Source organism: Garra rufa, chromosome 2 (genome assembly GCF_049309525.1).
Source record: "Garra rufa chromosome 2, GarRuf1.0, whole genome shotgun sequence".
Lineage (NCBI taxonomy): Eukaryota > Metazoa > Chordata > Actinopteri > Cypriniformes > Cyprinidae > Garra > Garra rufa.
In genome coordinates, this window is record NC_133362.1 from 15,105,046 (window position 1) to 15,120,725 (window position 15,680).

A 15,680-nucleotide genomic window follows, 5' to 3' on the forward strand; every position below is an offset into this window, starting at 1 on the left:
ACATTGCAGACTGTGAAACTCTACGTTTGGATTATGAAGATCTACGTATACCTGAATGTAGCTATCTGCTTTTGACGGCCGTAGACTGGACGTACTTCTACAATCAAATTTGGACAAAATTAATTTTGGTGGAAAAATCAGGTACGTTTATCAGTGGGATGCTGTCACGGCGGGTATGAGATACCTTGCCTCAACGAGACCAGAATACGTACGCCTATCTGCCTGTTGGAACAAAACGCATCATGATCAAAATCATCTCATAAGGGTAAACAAACAGCGGGAGGAATCTGAAAGAAAATTGCATCACGATCAAAATCATCTCATAAGGGTAAAGAAACATCTGGAGGAATATAAAAGAAAGTTTTGTCTCAAAGCAGCGAGTCTGACTCTGAGGAGGACTCCGAGGATGAGTCTGATGATGACTCTGAGGAGGACTCTGAGGAGGACTCTGATGATGACTCTGAGTATGAGCGTGATGACGCCTGGCCTATTCCTGAGGACAACCCTTTCGGATGCTGCACAACAAATCTATATTTAGACGCGAGCGACGAACCTGTGTTAAAAACTGTTTTCTCAACCATTGACAAGCTGTTTCAGTCAAGTTAGACCAATTTCGCAGTCAGTGTTTTATTGTGGGTATGCATCAATATGTATTGGATGTATAGCAGCACAACAAAATTGTAAAGCGTTGAGTCTTTTCCTCTGTTTCTTGCTATATGTTTAATTGTTTTAATAAACATTTATTGGATTCAATTTCCCCTTTGCCTCTTTTTATTCAAATGTTATCATATGTTTACACCTTTTAAACATTTGATGTCTAGTGTTGCATGTATTATTTATCACAATTTTAAATTTATTTGAAACATTTTTATTATGGAATTGGCACTAAAATCTTTAACAACCTATCATTATCTTTGGTATAATAGTTACCACTTGGTTCGTGGCTCTTATTTTTTGAGTCTATAATCTTTAATCAAAATATTATAACTATCTTGAACGAAACTTATCTTGTGTGCTTGACTGATTTTCAAGCCTTCCAGCCACAACCCTCTTAGACCTTACAACAAGGGTGTGGGTGGACCCTATCTGTAAAACCAGCAACTGCTGTCCTCATCAACTCTGCAGTAACTGAGTTCACCCGACACTGTGAACATAACCAAGTTTGGAAGCCGAAACCTACTGCAACGTCTTGTTGATCAAAAACAACAACAACCCTGTTTTACTGAACCACGGCTCTGCTGCAATTTTTCCGCTTATAACACTTTGGGGGTTCGCGGAGTAAACGGTCAAATCCGAAATTCTAGGAAACGGCTACGTCTTGGAGAAAACTGAATTCTGAAAAGAATGTCTGAAACTACGCCGAACCTGATGGAGCACAACTGTAGGTCTGGCGCTGCTGCGGATGATCAATCGGAGTGCAGCTGTGCCACAGAAAAAATGTGCGGTGTAAAAGTCGTCATAGACTCTATGTTTAAACCGTATTACAAAGGACAAATGATCAAACCGATGAACAAGGTCATCGTCGATGAGCGCGATCCGAATCATGATTGTACGGGGGATACTAAGCGTAAAACAAACCTTAAGAACGAAATGAAGATTGTAAGAAGCCTGAAAAAGGAAACACGGCCTGATGTGACAGACGTCTGTGTTAACAGCAAAGAGACAATCAGCGTGACCACTAGGGAGATTCTGGGTATGATGATGACTGCATGTAGAGATGAGATTGTTGTAGTGCATGTATTGAGTGTCCTTAGTAATAATCTTTGTTTCCCTAATGTTTCAGATCAGAAGCCTGATAGAGACTCTAAACCGATGCCGATACAAGGTTATAGCACTTCTTTTTCTTTTTTTCTTTTTTATTCTATGTGTCGAAAATTTCTAGATTTGCTGAAAGAAGATGATGTAAATTAATTTTCTCCCGACCAAAAATGGATCAAAACATACTACAGTCAAGTTGGTTTGCAATAATGGGTGCATAAGGCCTACTGCATACCTTCATAAAATACCTACATACTTTCATTTAGGCTAAAACATACAAACGTCATACAGCCTAGTGTGAAATCTGTGTACATTAACAGTGATTTGTTACAGATATAATATGATCTAAAGAAGAAGGAGGATGGATTTTTAGTCCTGAGTTTTAGCTGGGTGCCCACAAGTGTCTTTAGATAGGCCCTAGTTCAACTTTAGTGACAGGTAACCGAACTGTCTTGCATAGTAAAGACCTGTGCTATGAATAGGACTACTTTTAAATACATATCTCAGTAAAGTAGGTGGATTGCAATACAGTCCATAGCCTGATTTTTGCCATTCAAAATAACACTTTTTATTTTATTTTTTTTTTTAATTCAACAGAGACTTCAAGACAAGGACCATGCATCCATGTAAAACGTTAGTGTGATTTATATATTAATAATGGAGAATCATTATCAGATGTACAATTAACTAATATATTAATTGACCCATTTTCTGTAAAAAGGCAAGAGCTCCACGTCTAATGGCGGTATTATATATGCCCCTGTCATAACTGGATCAAGTCTAGGCTCCGTTACAATGACTATGACTTCTGCAACGTCTGGCAAATCAAATGTGATGGTATATTGTAAGTGTAATACATGTACATTGTCTACAACAAACAAACAAACAAGCAAATAAATGTTGGTATATGAAACTATTAAAAATGGTCATTAGATGGAGTTGCTTAACCGTTAGATAATGTTGATCGTGTACATCTGGAGTCTAAAGTAAAGGCCCAAAGTATATTTTATATAAGCTGTTTTATTTATTTATGGGGTTGTATTTTTATGATGGCCTCATATTTTGGACACATCCACATAACCGCTGAAGGCAAACTGTACACTGTATAAGATAGCATGTTGTAGCGCATGGATTGTCCTTAACAGTCTTTGTTTCCCTAATGTTTCAGATCAGAAACCTGATAAAGACTGTGAACAGAGGTCAGTACAAGGTTGAAGTAATTTTTTTTCTTTCTATTCTATATTTTATTTTTTTCCAATATCCTTTTTCTTTTCGTATTCTCAGGTTATCAGATCTTCCTAAAAGGAAAAAAACAGTAAGCTAGTTCAAAAGTGAAGAACATTATTGATGATCTTGACCTACCCACTGAATCAGTTGCAAATTGTAAGAGCGATGACACCAAATCAAGAGAAGTTGCGGATACTGCTTGACTGTATGCGTTATGAGGCCTTTCTTACATGATGTGTAACTGGTTTTATTGAATTTAGGTTGTTGCTTATGGTTTGTATGTGGGGAATAGCAAGGACGATAAGGTTGACTCTATTACTCTACTCTAAATTGACTATAAACAGTTGAAACAAGCTCAGCTGATACAATTAGAAAAAGCTATATATATATATATATATAAAAAATATGTTGCAGGATTAACATATCTCACCCGGTTCCCCTGCGTTGGAACCTCAGAGTAAAATTTTAAATGTTAAGAAGTAGGAATAATCTGGCTTAGTAGCATTTAAAACATTGTGTCTAATTTACTCGGTAGCATGATTGCCATTTTATCATGTACAGTATTGTCCACACATTTATCAGACTGATAAAAGTAAAAGTACCAGTATATTAGGCGTAAAATTTGAATGTAAGTATGTGTGTTAAATAATTGAATAAACAAATTAAAACAGTGAGTGTAAAATAATGTTGTGTGTTTCGCGATTAGTTGCAAGCATCCATGAGATGGGCTGTGGAGATTTCTCCTTACATTGGGAGTCTCGTATGCGTCCGAATGTTTTTCATTTAGCTTTTTCAGAACAACTGTATATTCCCAGGAGAGCCCTAGAAGACACTCCTCACATGTGTTGTGTGATTTACGCGTAAAGTCAGCGAGTATTCGAAGAAGATGCATTTGGTTTCTTCTTATAAAAGACACGGAGATGTGTATTATCATCTTTAAAATAAGTGCATGATGTGTTTTATAAGTTCAAAACCTCAATAAATGTTGGATACATGTTTAAGATGTACGATGAATGATTTGTTTTGCTGTAGTAACATGTTTGTTACTATGTTTTATCACTTCAATAAACTTAAAAATAAAAATGAACGTTGAATAATGATTTGTTTGGTGTAGTAACATGTTTGTTACTATGTTTTAAATGTATGATCACCTAAAAGTATTGTAAAGGTTTATTTTTATAAACATGGAGATGTTTAGTATCGTCTTTAAAATAAGTACATGATGTGTTTTATAAGATCAAAACCTCAATAAATGTTGGATACATGTTTAAGATGTACGATGAATGATTTGTTTTGCTGTAGTAACATGTTTGTTACTATGTTTTATCACTTCAATAAACTTAAAAATATAAAATGAACGTTGTATAATGATTTGTTTTGCTCTAGTAACGTTTGTTACTATGTTTTGTATTTATGATCGCCTAAAAGTATTGTAAAGGTTTATTTTTATAAACATGGAAATGTTAAGTATCATCTTTAAAATAAGCGAATTATGTGTTCAATAAACTTAAATGTTGAATACATGTTTAAGATGAGCGACGAATGATTTGTTTCGATGTAGTAACATGTTTGTTACTATGTTTTATAACTTCAATAAACTTAAAAATATAAAATGAACGTTGTATAATGATTTGTTTTGCTGAAGTGACATGTTTGTTACTATGTTTTATATACATGACCGTCTAAAAGTATTGTAAATGTTTATTTTTATAAACATGGAAATGTTTAATATCATCTTTAAAATAAGTGGGTTATGGGTTCAATAAACTTAAATGTTGAATACGTGTTTAAGTACAATGTACAATGAATGATTTAGTAACATGTTTGATACTTTGATGTCATGTATAATTATATTTGCATTACCATCTGTTTTAACCCTCTGAGGTCTGAGGGGGTTTGGGAATGCTGCTGATGTTTTGCTACAATAATACGTGAGCAGCGTGATCGTACATGTTTGTGTTTTGAGAAAACAAAAATACTTGTTTAAAATTTTAGTGACAATATTTTACATGTTTTTAATTTGTCTTTTGCTTTGTGTGTGTGTGTGTGTGTGTGTGTGTGTGTGTGTGTTTGAGTTTGCATCATGTGATTGCTTTTTGTGTTTTATTTTGCATGTATGTTTGTGTATTAGTCTGCATGATTGTGTTTTGTGTTTGAGTTTGTGTCGTGTTTGCTTTTTAGTTTTTAGTTTGCATGTTTGTTTGTGTTTTGTGTTTGAGTTGGTGTTGTGTTTGCTTTTTAGTTTTTAGTTTGCATGATTGTTTGTGTGAGTGTTTGAGTTTGTGTTGTGTTTGCTTTTTAGTTTTTAGTTTGCATGTTTGATTGTGTTTTGTGTTTGAGTTTGTGTTGTGTTTGCTTTTTAGTTTTTAGTTTGCATGTTTGTTTGTGTTTTGTGTTTGTGTCGTGTTTGCTTTTTAGTTTTTAGTTTGCATGTTTGTTTGTGTTTGAGTTTGCGTCGTGTTTGCTTTTTAGTTTTTAGTTTGCATGTTTGTTTGTGTTTTGTGTTTTATTTTTCATGTTTGTTTGTGTGAGTGTTTGTACTTGAGTCACTTTTTAGGTTGAAATGTTTAAAGGACTTATCAGATCACACATTTTTCTAATAATTTGGATATTACATTGATATAACAACATAAATGTGATTTATGATGAAATGTCTTGAGTCCTACTATAATAATTTAAATGACTTAAAATATTTTACTACAAATGGAAGTAGGTTGAACTTTTTGTGTGACGGGTAGGTGTTCACTTTGTAGAGTACAAAAACTTTATAAAAATATAGTAAATAATGTTTATTAAAAAATATAGAAATAGAGAAAGTTTACTGTGATTGGGTAGGTTAAGGGGTTTCAAAGTATCAAACTGACATGCCCAGGCATGTCCAGGTCACCCATAATCCATATGGTTTGGTCTGTTTAAATACATTTTTCCCCTTTACTTATTTTGACATTGCTGGCTCCCCATTACAATACTTGCCGTTACCTAAAATCTAGTGTAAATGTTTTGCTTTGTTTTATATCATGTGTGATCACATCGTTTATATTCATTTCTTTTTTATAGAAGAGAATACGACTTGGAGGACTGAATGTATACATGAATAAGCTACACTGTTGGGCCCAAGTGTTATCATTTATATTTTTAAAACATTACAGAAAGACTTTATGGTTTAAGGTTATGGATAAAATAAAAGACTTTGTGTTTGATGTGAAATAAATTATGGTTCAGCTAAAATGTAAGCTTAAGCCAGGAGGAATAAGTTGCATTTCGTTTATTAAAAATAACTAGTAAAATAAATGTATTACATTTAAAATGTTTGCAAACCCTCTCTTTCACACAGTAATCCGATCCACAGATTTCTTAAAACAGTGGTATACCGTAGGGCGAAGTAAGAACTAATTCGAATCCACTGCGAAAATGGTTGTGAGACACAGACTAGCCCCTCTCAAATAGAGCAGATTTTACTCTTAAACAGATTTCCTATTATTATATTGCTGAAAAGCATTTTATATACAGCCATTACATGTACGGATACTTTTACATATAAGATGTTCAAATGGTTTTGTTAACATGTGCTCTTGTTGCACACACGCATGCTGAGGAGGGGAGTATGAGGTCAAAGAGGTCAAATGGGCCTCTGTGCTCTTGTTGCACACAAGCACACTGATGAGGGAATATGAGACCAAAGAGGGCCACAGACACACGCACGCAGACGGAGACACTTACCCCCATAGACTGTAAAAAGGTTAAGGTTTTTACTTTTTTTATTTATATTATGATTATGATTTTATGTTTAGTATTATTTGCACTTGTTTTATAATTGTTTATACTCATCTTTTTGTAATAAGCATACATAAACGCCCCTCCCTACAACTGATGTAGGACTAGACCGTAAAACATTCTTCAGAGCTTCATTCCTCACCCAACAACGGATGGACACGCAAACAGGATATAGTTCTCTACCCTGATGGCGCAACACCGGACTACCCGGCGCAAACAACATATATCACCATCCCTGGGGGATATAGCTTGACGCGATACCGGGTAACTCCCCATCGTAAATTTGGTACAACAACCGTAAACCCGTCATTGGACGGTTCAACACCGGGGTAAGCAGCTCGTAAATTTGTCGGTACAACCGTAAACCCGTCATTGGATGGTTCAACACCGGGGTAAGCATGTTGTAAATTTTCGCTACAACCGTAAACCCGTCATCCCGTTGACGCAACACCCGGTATACCCCTTCATAAATCCTCACAACAACCCATAAACCTGTCATCCGTTGACGTCGCACCTGGTCAATCCATCAAACAAGGTCAGTAGAGTTCACTAGTTCAGCGCGGGGACAAACACGTGGTCATGCTCTACGTGGGTGGGCCCCAGGGGGGAGGGGCGTGGGGGAGGGGGAAAGGTCAAAAGGTCAAAGCCATTAATCATTTTTGGCAGGCGGTGTACCCTTATGACTACTAATATTGTTCATTAAAACTGACATTTAACAAAAAAGGCAGAGTTGTGCTTGTCATGTTTCATTTTATTATACATAGAGTAAAGATGTATTATACACAGTGCACATATAGCTTAAATCACATATTAATGTTTTATTATTTTTAAAATGAGTACGAAAAGAGAGTTGTGGTTTATATTTTGGAGAAAAACAAAGAGGCAGTGGTGTTTGATATCACTTCCTTTTATTGTAATTATTGTTTTGTTTGTTAAAATTAAATATATTGTTTGTTAAAATTAAATTGTTACTGCCTTGAGTTATTTTGGAGTATATATAAAATGCTTAAAAATTTAAGCTTTAAATATAAGCTTTAAAGCTTTACAAAATTGGTATGTACATTGATGATAATATTTTAATTAAAAAAACAGCAAATATGCATTAAAGTGATCAAAAGTGACAGTAAAACCTTTAAAATTGGTATGCACTTTGATGATAAATTTTTTTATTTAGCAGCAAATCAGCATATCAGAATAATTTCTGAAGGATCAGGTGACACTAAAGACCAGTCCAGTTTTGCCATCACAGAAATAAATTACATTTAAAAAAAACATTTTAATTTTTAAATGTAATAATATTGTACTGTATTTTTGATAGAATAAATGGTGAGAATAAGAGATTTTACATTATTGCCTGTTTTAGTTGACTCGGATATGATTTGCCTCTCATCTCTGCTCCAACTTCATTTCTTCTGCCTTTTTGTAAAAATACCCCTATTAGAGCTTTGAATCACAATATGTTTTCTTGCTCTTGACCCAGACAATGGTTTCCCTGACCTGTAATATTCTTTAACCTGACATCACATGGGTGGGGGAGTCATTTTTAAATGCTTATTGGACTAATAGGTCATTATGAACCTTTAAGAGGATGCTTGTTGTTTTATAACGCGTTGCATGAACCACATTTTTGTCGCTATTAATATGTTGAACGTTAAATGAAACGGAAAAGAGGAAATGCTGTTTGATATAAAATATTTCGTTTCACTGTAATGTTGTACATTCCCTGAACTACGTTTTTGCAGCTATTAATATGTTTAAATGAAAACGAAAAGAGGCAGAGGTGGTTGATATCATATTTCGTCTTATTGTAAATACATACAGTGAAGCAGTGAAGATAACCGGAGTAGAAAAGGCGAGCTGACTGACGTTTTCAAGTACACTGCTGTTCCATTTGCAGAATTGCAGGACTTGCATCCTCACGTCCTCAAGAGTTCGTACTCCCAAGTCAAACTTCCAAGTCCGAACTACGAAGGACGCAAGTCCGAACTTTGCGTACTTGGTATTGAGAAACCGCCTTGTGTGTAACTATCTAAGGCTGCATCGAAAGATAACTTCGCGTCTGCTGCCATGCTGGATCCATATTTATAAACAAACTGCTTTGGTGAGTCACATAGAAGGCGTCATCGTCTTGCTGCTCCCTCCCCGTTCTGTGATTGGTTTCCTATCTGAGGTGAAAATTTGGTCCATGGTTTCCAGGCTGCCTAGCAGCGTGAATAAAATCGTGCTGCGCGCAAGGCAGCATGGGGAAACCCAGGCTAGTAAACTATCTCTTCAAGCTTCATTCATACTGCCAGTCCAATTCCATTTTTTTGTGTGTATCCACTAGGAATCTGACTATTATTGACTATCCACACTGTATAATGCGACTGTTCAGATCAGATTTGTGTGTTCTGTGGAAATCATTTGTTTTCTGGAATATCTTGTGAAAAACAACAACAGCACCATGGAGGGGTTTGCAATACAGATGTTTGCATGGCTTTATTCAGTGCTGCCATCTCCATCACTTTCAGCTTCAAAGAAGCGTGTAGACCAGGCTGACTAGCAGTGTACTGTAATTTTCCACTCGACCTGCACTTCGCAACAACACAACATTGTTTCTGCACTAGTTTTCAGTGTGTATCACACAACAATGTCTGACATATTCAGGTAGTACATTGTGTGAGAAAGTGACAAGCAAAAAAGCTGTGCGGAATCCGATCAGAGCAGTCAGATGGAAACGATTTCCATAAATGTGATTTGAATAGGATTTGTAAAAAGCATATTTGACCTGATTTTATTTATTTGCCATTTGCACTTGATAAATCTGATCGGATTCTAAATGGAAATGCATTGGGACTGATGGTCTGAACAAGATGCTTTTGTTCATCTATAAGTGTCTCTAAATCTTTCTTTTCTTGCTGTCAGAGTTTGACTGCTAGTTTAGAATTGCATTCTGGTTGCTATGGTGATGAAAACAATTTAATAAGCAGTAAAAGAGATTTGTGACAAAACAGAACAAAACCAGCATATGATTTTCAGAGATTAATGGTCCACTGAAGTGCTTTGAAACGCGCAGTGTTATTCTATGTGTTGACGTAATTTCAACTGAAACTGCAAGACAGGACAGGACATATCAAGCAGCCACACCTCTTTTTTAAATAGCCAATAGCGTTTAATTTATATCACAGCTTGGGCCAAAGCCATTGAGCTTTGTAAAGCCACATTTGACAGCGTATGACAGCCACAGTCTAATAAATTACCCCTTTCGATTCACTTATTAGACACTTACTAAAGCAAAACAGTGATCATAATGATGCTGAGGTTGTGTAGTTTGAAAATTTGGTTTTCTCTTCTCTTCTGCATTTTTTGGTCTGCGCCGACTCGCTCACATGATCCACTCTGTGTTATCGTGTCTCTAGAGCAGAACAGACTGTGCACATTGCACATGCTAGCTTATATATAACCTTAAGGCTTACACATTTATTCTAAAAGCCAAAAAACTCAAATAATAGATTTTTTTTTTTTTACATTTGGTGTCTCTCTGACAGCATTAATTTGTTTTTGATTGGATCTCCAGCTATCAGACTGACTTCCATTAAAGCCATCATCTCACTTTCAAACTTTCAATCAGCTACTTCACTGAAATCGCATTAGATTATCATTCTCACTTGAGTCGTCATAGCGACGGAACCATACAGCGCCATTAATCATGAATCTCTAATGGCCACTAAGTTGAGGCCTTGTCTCTCCTCCAGCCCAGCGGGAGGCCTGGACCCACAGTGTCTCTCTGTGCCCAGGAGGGTGGTGGGTGTCTGGGCAGAGAAAGATGAGCTCCTGGAGAGCCGAGTTAGCGAGGTGTAGAGCTGAGTGGCTCTGCGGGAGACGAATGAGATGAAATTAAGTCATTAGTCACATTTATCCATATGGCTCACATTTACCCAAAACAATTTTCGCTGGACTGTCTTCAACAGAACCCTTGTAAATGTGCGTAAATGAAGGAAAAACATTCTTAGAGTCACTTGTTTACTTAAAGGGATTGTTCACCCAAAGTGAAAGTTCTGGCATCATTTATGTTGTTCCAGTCCTGTATGAATTTCTTTGTTTGGTTGAAACCAAAAGAAGATATTTTGAATAGCCTGTGTTTTTGCCTACAGTGTCTTGAGAAAGTATTCATACCCCTTCGTTTTTTTCCATGTTTTATGTTGCTTCCTTATGTTAATCTGCTTTAAATAACTTTTTTCCACATCAATCTACACTCCAGACACCATATTGACAAAGTAAAAACAGAACTGTCACAACTTAAGTACATTGCATAAGTATTCATATCCTTAACTCAGTACTTACCTGCCATTCTTCTCCTCCTCACCTCTTCACCTCTCAAGCTCTGTCGGCTTTGATAGGGGCAGATGCACATTTTCAGGTTTTTCCAGAAATATTTGATTGGGTTCAAGCCCAGGCTCTGGCTGGGCCACTCCAGGACATTCACAAAGTTGTCTATAAGCCACTCTTGCTGTGTGCTTAGGGTCATTGTCCAGTTGGAAAGTGAACCTTCTGCCCAGTCTGAGGTTCTGAATGCTCTGGACTGGGTTTTCATTAAGGCTATCTCAATATTTTGATGCATTGAGCTTTCCTTCTACTCTGATGAGTCCTTCAGTCCCTGCCACTGAAAAACTGCCCCACAGCATGAGGCTATTACCAGCACACTTTTCTTTTGGGATGGTACTCTGCAGGTGATGAGCAGTGGCTGGTTTCCTTCAAACATGATGCTTGGAATTGAGGTTCATCAGACCAGAGAATTTGTTTCTCACAGTCTGAGGGTACTTCAGGTGCTTTTTTGCAAATTCCAAGTGTGTTTTTGTGTGCCTTTACTGGGGAGAGGATTGAGTCTTGCCACACCGCCGTACAGCCCAGATTGGTGGAGTGTTGCAGTGATGTTTGTCCTTCTGTAAGTTTCTCCCATCTGTATATATGATCATGAAGCTCAACTTGAATGACTATGAGCTTCTTGGTCACCACTCTGACCTCTTCTCCATCAATTGCTCAGTTTGGTCAGGAGGCCAGCTCTAGGAAGAGTCCTGGTTGTTTCAAACTTCTTCCATTAAGGGTAACAGAGACTACATGCTTCTTTGAACCTTCAATGCAGCAGATTTTTCCCCCAGATGTGTGGCTTGATGCTGCCCTGTTTCTGAGGTCTACAGGCAGTTTTTTTACATCAGCACTTGGTTTTTGCTCTTATATGCATTTTCAGCTGTTAGACCTTTTATTAAGACATGTGTGCCTTTCCAAATCATACCCATTCGATTGAATTTGCCACAGGTTAACTTCTCTTGAAGTGTAGTAACATCTACAAGTAATATGAATGCTCCTGAGCTAAATTTCAACTGTCCCAGTTTTTTTTATTTTTAATACATTTGCAAAGATGTTAAAATCTGTTTTTTGGTTTGCCATTATAGCGTATGGAGTGTAGATTGATGTGGGGGAAAAAGTAATTTAAAGCAGTTTAATAAAAGGCATCAACCTAACAACGTGAAAAAAATTAAAGGGTGTGAATACTTTCGCAAGGCACTGTATGTAGTGAAATATGTTGGGTCTAATGTTGTTTTGAATCCCACTGACTTTAATTTTAGTAAAAAAAAAAGTTCAACATTGTTCAAAATATTATCTTTTTTGTTGTCCAGTAGAAAAAAGTCATACAGGTTTGGAATGACATAACTGTGAGTAAATGACACATATTTCATCTCTTTAAATTTTGTGCTTGGTTTCAGAGCCTTGTTTTCCGCTGCATATTTGCTTACGGCATATTCCACCTAACATTCTCAACCTCTACACACACTGTTAAAGTATTATAAAATATCACAGTATAGATCCTGAAGGTATAGGTGCAATTGTCCCCAAGGCAACAGAGTGCCATGGTAACTCATGACTCCTTGGAGACCATGTTTGGTGGCTTTGCTCCTCTGTCTGAGATAAACTGTAAATCCCCACAGTCTCTTCGCTGTACTACAAATGTCTTGCAACTCTCAGTGGAGCACTTGACAAAGTCTCTGCAGGCCAGATCTGCTGCACACAGTATGTTCGAATCAAAATAAACACCCTGACCATGTGAATCACACCTTATTTTTTGTACCAGAATATTGTTTGCATAAAGCTATTTGGAATAGCAATTACATTGTATAACCGAATGCATCTTAACAACTCTACAACCTATTATTAGAGTTGACACAAGAGTGGATTGCACTGAATGAGGCCAGAACAATGATTTTCAGGAAAAGAGAGAGATTTTTCAGTTTTGCTTTGAAAGGTTAATTAAAGCACATTTGTGCATTCAATCCTAGTAGCTGCTAATTGTAGTTTAATTGGTCTGGCATGTGCAGCCAATTAAATATGTTTTGCTACTAGTAATAAGTTTTTAATTGGCAGGACAAACACCTGTGACAGACGATCTCGGTGGTGAGATTATGCTGAGCTCAGCATCAAAAACAAGAAATATTCTTTTCAAATCCACCTAATAAGGTTTTTGGTCTGCCCAGGTGTGTGGTCTGTTGTTCTTGTGGTATCTGCATGTTCAGCACTGCTGCGTCCTATGGAATCAGCGAAGGGTTGGGACTTGAAGGTTGAAGGTCTATTTTAGGTCCCTGGCGCCATGGATCTGCGGAAAGTGACGAGAGAGATCAGTGTGCCATTGATCTACGGCATCTCAAACGAGTAGAGACAACTACACTCCTCTCTGATAATACCGCATTCATCTAATGCAGCAATTATCCTGCTTTCTTACTGTTTCTCAGTGTTTCTTGCCCTCTTTCACTCAGGCTTTCTGTCAGTTCTGAAAACAAGAGATAATTGAAAAATTATCCTTGAGCTTTAAGCTTGTCGTGCGCTTCACATTTATTGCATTTGTGAATAGGTTTAGTTTCCTTTTGGCCTTGATATTTAAACTAGCCATGAAATGAAAATTCATTGATCTAGTTTTTAATGCATCATTAACTGTTAAATAGAACCAAGTTCCTGCCCTACATTTTCCAATTTGAATGTAATGATAATCCAATTTGAATGTGGCCCAAAACTGATTTTTTGCTCACATGTGACTCAGATCTGTGTTTCTCATGACAGTGTGAATAGCAAAAACCACATGTAATCTGATCTTTTTAATTCCGATTTGTTCCACTTCCATATTATCCAGTACAGGTCAGATGTTTTGTAATGCGACCACAGTGTGAACTATGGGAATTTATGTGACTTTTACGTCATTTGTGATCAACATTAGTCACAATTCTGCACTCAAGGCAGTCATTTCAAAAATTTTACATACCCAAAGTTATCAAGACTGTTGTAAAAGGTAGTCAGTGGAAGTGTGATGTGTCAGAACCCATAAGTATTACAGGTTACACTATAAATAAACCCATAATTACTTACTTTATGTCCTCCATATTCACTTCCGTATGACAGTGCACTGCACAGTTGTTGCTAAATCTAAAAAAAAAGTATTTATTCAGTTTTCTATGGAATTTGGCTAGTTTTTCAACAACTCTGAGGGTTGAAATAACCTAAGTAACGCAATATTGACCCCCCAGAACACGATTGGGCTGGTTTTGGGCTTGTTTTGAGAAGCAATTAGGCGGACTTTGTTGTAAAAAAACTGGCAACCCTGTTTCTTATTGTTTTTTTGCACATACGGGGTCAGGTCAGACTCAGAACCATTATCTGTTCACTGGAAATCTGATATTGGCCACATTTGATTGAGCACTAAAGCTCAGGTGTGAATGTAGCCTAGGTCACTAATTCCATTCTGTTGGGATGGGAGTCACTTCAAAGATTTCACATACCCAAAGTTATCAAGACAGGTAGTCAGTGGAAGTATGATGTCAGAACTCACAAGTATTACAGTGACAAATTTATATACAAGCAAGACATGACGGCTCGAAAAGTTTCAAAACTCTTCTCTCTTCTATCACATCCTTGTCTTTATTTTTCATATTGCCTGTGCATAATTTTGCTGGCTTCTGTAGCCCCGGAACGCAATTGTGTTTTGGGAAGCAATTAGGTGAAAACATGGCAACCCTGTTCATTTTGTTCTTTTGTGCATATGGGTCAATTCAGAACCATGATTTGTTCACACTGGAAATCTGATATTGGCCACATTTAAAACATAATGCAGAATTGAGCACTCTGGTATGAATGTAGCCTAGGTCAAAAACAATCTGTCACAAATTCCATTCTGTTCACCACAAAACTAAAATTTTGTCGTTTACTCACCCTCATGCTGTTCCAAGCTCATTTGACTTCTTTTTTTATGTTGAACACAAAAGATGCTTTGGAGAATGTCTAGATGTTCATTTTTATATAAGAAAAGTCGATTGTAATTTATACTATGAAGGACAAAAATGCAAAAAAAGTTCACATGACTCATGCACTTTGTTCTAAACTTTCTGTAGTCAATTGATGGGTTTCTATAAAGAACAGACAAGAGCAAGGGAAAAACTTTTAGTATTCAGAAAGAGTTCTTAAAATATCTTTTGTGTTCTGGAGAAGAAAGAAAGTCATAGAGTTTTGTAATGCGTGAGGTGAATAAATGATGGCAGAATTTTCTTATTTAAAGGGATAGTCCCCCCCAAAAGGAAAATTCTGTCAATAATTACTCACCCTCATGTCGTTCCAAACCCGTAAGACCTTTGTTCATCTTTGGAACACAAATTAAGATGTTTTTGAGCTTTCTGACCCTGCATAGACACATTCTCATAGCTTCAAAAAATTACAGTGGATCCACTGATGTCACATGGACTATTGAACGATGTCCTTACTACCTTTCCAGGCCTTGAACATGGTAGTTGAGTTGTTGTCTGTGCAGGGTCAGAAAGCTCTGGGATTTAATCAAAAATATCTAACTTGTGCTCTGAAGATAAACAAAGGTCTTACAGGTTTGGAACCACACAAAGATGACGAAT

The 15,680-nt window shown here is 36.7% G+C and overlaps 1 protein-coding gene across 1 annotated transcript in view; it reads left to right on the forward strand.

The window, feature by feature from the left end:
• The window catches only part of kcnh5b (potassium voltage-gated channel, subfamily H (eag-related), member 5b), a 74,036-nt gene that overhangs the window by 37,583 nt on the left and 20,773 nt on the right, over positions 1-15,680 (forward strand). The gene's annotated exons all lie outside the window — the stretch shown is intronic.